The sequence below is a fragment of the Salvia hispanica genome, chromosome 2 (genome assembly GCF_029641045.1).
Source record: "Salvia hispanica isolate PSC_SH4W2 chromosome 2, Shi_PSC_v1, whole genome shotgun sequence".
Lineage (NCBI taxonomy): Eukaryota > Viridiplantae > Streptophyta > Magnoliopsida > Lamiales > Lamiaceae > Salvia > Salvia hispanica.
This window is the reverse complement of record NC_142693.1, coordinates 15,654,950-15,661,286: the sequence shown is the minus strand read 5'-3', so window position 1 is coordinate 15,661,286 and position 6,337 is coordinate 15,654,950. Positions and strand designations below refer to the sequence as shown.

Here is a 6,337-nt window from a genome sequence, read left to right as displayed (position 1 = left end):
CGAAGGTGTCCTGTATTTATTGAATAATTACTAGGAAATGCAATATAGCACATTGGAGAAAGTGGGATGGAAAATTGATGGAAATTTCATTAGTCTATTTTGGTTATGGATTATTTTGAAGATTTATTAATCTTGTCGAATAGAAGTTATACCTCTAATTAGTGCGGCCACTAATCTAGCTAATTAGTACTACTACTTGTGAATTGTGTTCACTACCATATGAGAATGGGAGATGCTTCTAGTGTCCACATGATTATTTCTAATCATGAAATTTATTGGCTTGTTAAATAGATCATCTTAGAAGATTTAAGGTCATTAATGAGATCTAAACTTTTATTATATATGTTACTCAAAATCGGTTCTTATATTTGTCTGAAAACACTTTTTTGTACTACACAATAAGTGTGATAGCTTTTTCAAGTCGTAAATATGTTTTGGTTCATGTTTAACGACTTTTTCAAAAAATTGACGGTCAACAGTGTTTTGAACACATTAGTGAGTTAAATATCATTCTAATTAGCAAAAAAAAAAAAATTCATTTCATTATTATTTACTACAATTTTACATTGTCGTCATAGAATTCTCTGATTTAAAATTACTAAAAAACTAGCGAAAAAATATTACTCCATGAATCGAATCATTAATATCACTTATGGGTGGGTGAAAAAGATAAATATAATATAGTCAGAATTTTAAAAATCATTCTATGAGATGCCTTTGTTCGATAAGTCCCCTTGTATCTTAGTAAGAATCAAAGCTCTTGGAGTAATGAGTATCGTCCCAGTTGGACTCAATTTTGTTTGAATAATCTTATTTAAAATGGATATTGATCCTTAAAATTATGACCTTTCGTCTAATTATGATATTTCTTATTAATTTTTATATTAGGCTAAAATATCACAAATTTTACATTTGGTGATATTTTCCATAGTGGTTCAATTACTATATTCGACTAATTTGTGTGGCTTTTTATCATACTTAGCACAGCTAACTCAATGTAGCTTTCTACATGTATGGCTTTTTATCTTACTTGCCATAAACTTTAAAAATGGTCTAAACCATCATAAACGTTTTGTGGTTAAAGTTTATAATATTTCAAACAAATTTTGAAGTTATGAGAAATGACATAATTAGGTCAAAATATATAATTTCAGGGACCAATATATCTATTTAAAAGGATAATGAAATTCAAATTGCTACTTCCTTGGTTTTTCACCTTTTTAATATAAATAGAAAAAAGTACAAAAATATAAAGTGTGTGGAGTAATGAGTGACGTCCCATTAGGAAACTTCATACTCCCTCCGTCCAGCAATAGTAGTCCCATTTCTCTAAGGCACGGGTTTTAAGAAAGTTTTGGAGTGTGTAATAAATGGTGTGTGATAGTGGAATTTGGGACCCACCTCAATTATGTTAAAATATTTTCTTACATGTTGGAAGTTTTATTGGTATGAGATGAAGGTGGCAAATTTGGCTTATTCTACCAAAACTAAAGAAGCTGCCAAATTTTTTTTTTTTTTTGAGTTTTTATGTCTTGATTTTCACGGACATAAAGAAAGAAAGAAAAACTGAATTTAAAAATTACACAAACATTAACAAAATGCTTTCAAATGCTAATTCATCACATTCATTTCAAATCTGTTCAAAATACACTTCCAAAAGTGCTAAAAATACAAGGAAGGAACTGAAAAGTTCAAATTTCCCTCTACTAAAAGTTTGAGGGAAATTTGAATTCCAAAAGGTACAACTCCAAACATCAGCTATAAATACACCACCTACACTCATTTAAGACACTCTTACCAACCCTAAAATCTGAGAAACTCCAAAAAAAATCCCTTAGTTTATGTAAATTTAAATCCCTCAGAGAAATTTCATCATAGGGATGGATAATGGGCAGAGGCAAACCAAACACTTGAACAGCAACATCAAGAACAATGTGGTGCAGTTTCTACTCAAGCACAGCCATGATGGAGTGCTTGCAAGAGGGGCTGTAATGGAGGCAGCAGAGACATTTGAGGTCAGTAGGAAGACCGTGTACAGGCTATGGAAGGCAGCCAAGGAGCAGATGCAAAGGGGAGAACCTGCAAGCATGGAAGGAAAGATTAAAGGATACACACATGCTGACATATTACAACTTGATGAAGAAAAGGTTAGAAACTTATCTATTCTTGAGAGAGCTTCATTGAGAAAAATGGCTGTCAAATTGAATGTTAGCAAGAGCACAGTAGGTGTATGGGTGAAGCAAGGTAAATTAAGGCCACATACAAATGCAATCAAACCTGCCCTCACCAATATGAATAAGCTAGCAAGAGTTAGATGGAGTCTTAGTCAACTTCAGCCACAAATTACTCAAGGTAGAGTTCAATATCAGAGCATGCACAATGTAGTGCATATAGATGAAAAATGGTTCTATATGACCAAGGCATCAGACAGGTACTACCTCTTGCCAGATGAGGATGAGCCATATAGATCATGCAAATCCAAGAGATTCATCACCAAAGTTATGTTTATGTGTGCTGTCAGTAGACCACATTTTGGTATGGATGGGCAGGCAACTTATGATGGTAAGGTGGGAATATTTCCCTTCACTGAAGTACTGCCAGCACAGAGGAAGTCAAAGAACAGGCCCAGAGGGACCATGGAAACCAAGCCAATACATTCAGTCACAAAGGAAGTGATGAGAGACTGCCTTATCAACAAGGTATGCAACTTTTTCCATTCTATCAGATCTTAAAAACTCAACAAAGATCATCATTTAGCTATGTTATTGTTATTCATGCCAGATTATACCTGCAATTAAGGCCAAGTGACCAATTTGGGCAAGCAAAGACATCTACATTCAGCAAGATAATGCAACCCCACACATAACAGCTATGGATCCAGAATTTCAGGCTGTTGCCAACTCAGATGGATTTAAAATCCAACTGATTTGTCAACCACCTAATTCCCCTGACACTAACATCTTAAACTTGGGATTTTTTAGAGCAATTCAGTCACTGCAGTATGAGAAACCATGCAGCACTGTGGATGAACTTGTGGGGAATGTGTGTAGCTCTTTTGCAGAGCTTTCACCACAAACTCTCAATAAAGTTTTCCTAAGCTTGCAGGCTTGCCTCACTGAAATCCTACAGTGCAGGGGTGGAAATGGCTACAAAGTTCCTCACATCAACAAGGATAGGCTACAAAGAACTGTTGGATTGCCTAAAGTGCTGGAAGTGGAGGAGGATCTTGTGAGAGAGGTGTTGCATTACTTACAAATGCCAGAGAACAATGATGGGTCAATGTATGATATTGGCCCTCTGTCAAATGCATTTGGCTTCTAAGTAAGCCAAAGTGATGGTTATGAAATAGGGTGGACTGATCTTTTTGGTGTGTTGGTCAGGCCATAGTGTTTATGGAATAGGGTAGTCTGATTTTTTTGGTGTGTTGGTCAGCCCCTATTATTTTTTGGGTTAGGGTCTGATGTTTTTATTTTTTTGGTGTATAGATATAGTGCAAACCTAATGTGATGCACATATGCAGGATGATGCTATAAGACCCTCAGAAAAATTTCATCATAGGGAATGGAAACAAGCCTCCAAACCTAATCAAGGGGTGGCTTTTCACACAATATAAGCACCACAATTCACCACAGCACTACCCAACAACAAATTGCAGCAAGTATAGCAACAATAAACCATCATAAACATCCCTCAGAGAATTTTCAGCATAGGGAACCAATAAAAGCCTCCAAACCTAATCAAGGGGTGGCTTTTCACACAATATAAGCACCACAATCACCACAGCACCACCCAACAACAAATTGCAGCAAGTATAGCAACAATAAACCATCATAAACATCCCTCAGAGACATTCAGCATACAAATAAGCACCACAATTGGATTAATCAGCCCAACATCAGAAATTTCAGCATATAGCAGTAGAATGCACAAATTCCAGCAACCAACAACAAATTCCAGAGCGACCATCAGTCAAACATTACTAATTCCAGCATATAGGGCAAGATTAAGCCTCCTAACCCAAAAGGGGGTGGCTAAATCAACACAAAAAAATACTGTAACCCTAAATACAAACCAAGTCAGAATCTCCGAACCCTAGATAGGGGGTGATTCTTACAAAACTCACAATATTAGAGAAGATCTTTCATGTCGGGCAAGAGAATCAGGAGGAACTCCTTGAACCACTCCTCTTCCTCAACAGGACGCCGCCGCTTCTTCACCCGCGGAGTTTCAGGTACCACAGTGGAGTCAGGACTCTCATAACCCGGTGTATCAGGGACGATAAGCTCCGAATCGAGCATGGTCTCCGGCGTATCAGGGACGATAAGCTCTGAATCGAGTATAGCTTCCAGATCTGGGGTTTCAAGGAACATAGAGGGCTGAGAATCGGTCCACGGAGGGACTTCCACCATCGGCGTTTCAGGAACTACGGTGGACATCGAATCGGCCGAATCTAGCCCATAGATGGGGGATAGGGTTTCAGAGGGTACATAATCCATTTAGGCTAGAGTGGGGAAGAGGAGGAGGCGGCGATTGGGAGGAGGAAGAGGAGGCGGCGTCGAATTAGGGTTTCAACAGAGCGAATTTTGGTGAGCGAGAGAGAGAGGGAGAGTTGTGTTGATGTTAGTGAGCGAGAGAGTGAGAATTTTGGTGAGCGAGAGAGTGAGTATTGGTGATTTTAGGGATAGATAGAGTGAGAGAGATGAGTTAATTTTGGGGGAGGTGGTGTTTTTTAATGGCAATGTAGTAAATTATTGAGAATGGGGAGGGTAATTAAATTGTCCAAATATAGTAAGTAGAACCGGGACTCCTATTGCCGGACAGACAAAAACGGAAAAACGGGACTTCTATTGCTGGACGGAGGGAGTAACAGATATAATGAGATGGACAAGCACATTATAATCTATAAGGAAAATGCCGCTTAACTATTACTCCCTCCGTCCGCCATTAAGAGTCTCAATCATTTTTCGCACTCACTTTATAAAAATGATAATAAATAGTTAAAAAGGAGAAATAGTAAAGTATGATATTGAATAAAGTTGAGAAGAGTCCTATCTATGTTATTCTCTCTCTTACTTTATTATTTCTCCACTTTGACTATTTATTACTATCATTTTTACAAAACGAATGCACAAAAGTGACCGGGACTCCTAACGGCGGACGGAGGGAGTAAGATATTTCCTCTATACTTACTACTATAATAAATCTGATAAATAATTTTTTATTGATTATTTCTAAATAGTGTACACTATAACGATCACACATATAAACATCTCATTTTTTAAAAAACTAAAGGCACATCATTGAACAGTTTTTTACGATGATTGGGCAATTTAAGAAGTGTCCACATCGTCATTAAACTAAATACTCTACTAATTAAATCCCTACTTGTAAAATTCACAATTTATTAGCATTTCTTTTTCATTACTTGGTTCAGTTGCACACTCACCAGTGACTGGTCAGTGGGGACTATAGTATATTAACTGTTGTTAATTATGTATTTTAATTCTATGTCGACGACTCAGTTAAAATTAATAATTGTACGATTACAATTGAAATTTATGTAGTCCTTCACTGAAGTTGAAAGGTTATTTATAATATAATAATATGAAAAAATAGCAGTTTACTTGATTAATTTAATAATATGGTTTGATAAAAAAAACGAGTTGCAATTATTGATTGATGGATGATTGGATTGTAAAAAATGTACTATAATATTGAAACGATGTTGCAAAATATCTGGAATTGTCGATCGCAATCTAGTAACAAACTTTTTGTCTGTACTGCTCTAATTTGGACTACTTGAATTATCTATCAAATTAAAGGAAAGCTTTTGGTTTATTGTATCTTGAACTAATCGATAAAAATAAAATAATCTTAATAGTTTATGAATATGGATGTTTCCATATTTCTGAAAGGTATTCATTCCTGTACATATGAAATCTTTTAGTTTTCTCATAATAGTATTAAATAAATTCTTAGTTATTGAATCAATTATCCTATTATCAATTGATTTTGAGATGGAAAAATGATTTCCAGTGGCCAAAGGCCCAAAATTATACGGTCACGTCAAATTGATTTTGGCTTCAATATAAAAAATGATTTTTGATAGTGGTGGGATTCGCAGTTCGACAAATTATTGTGCGAGTAGATATTCTTATATTTATTTTGTTGTTATTGTTGAATTTCTCATCTAATTATGTGATAGTTCCCTCTTCTTAGTGGGGCAACTTTGATGCTAACGTCATGCAAATGCAATTTATTCTACACATTAAAATCTATCCATCCATATAGTTAACTTTGTGCATACATATATTAGATTGACAAATTTAATATCCAT

The 6,337-nt window shown here is 35.6% G+C and overlaps 1 pseudogene; it reads left to right on the top strand.

Moving 5' to 3' along the window:
• Positions 1-2,072: 2,072 nt before the first annotated feature.
• LOC148931644 (uncharacterized) lies at positions 2,073-3,321 on the top strand (annotated as a pseudogene).
• Positions 3,322-6,337: the final 3,016 nt, after the last annotated feature.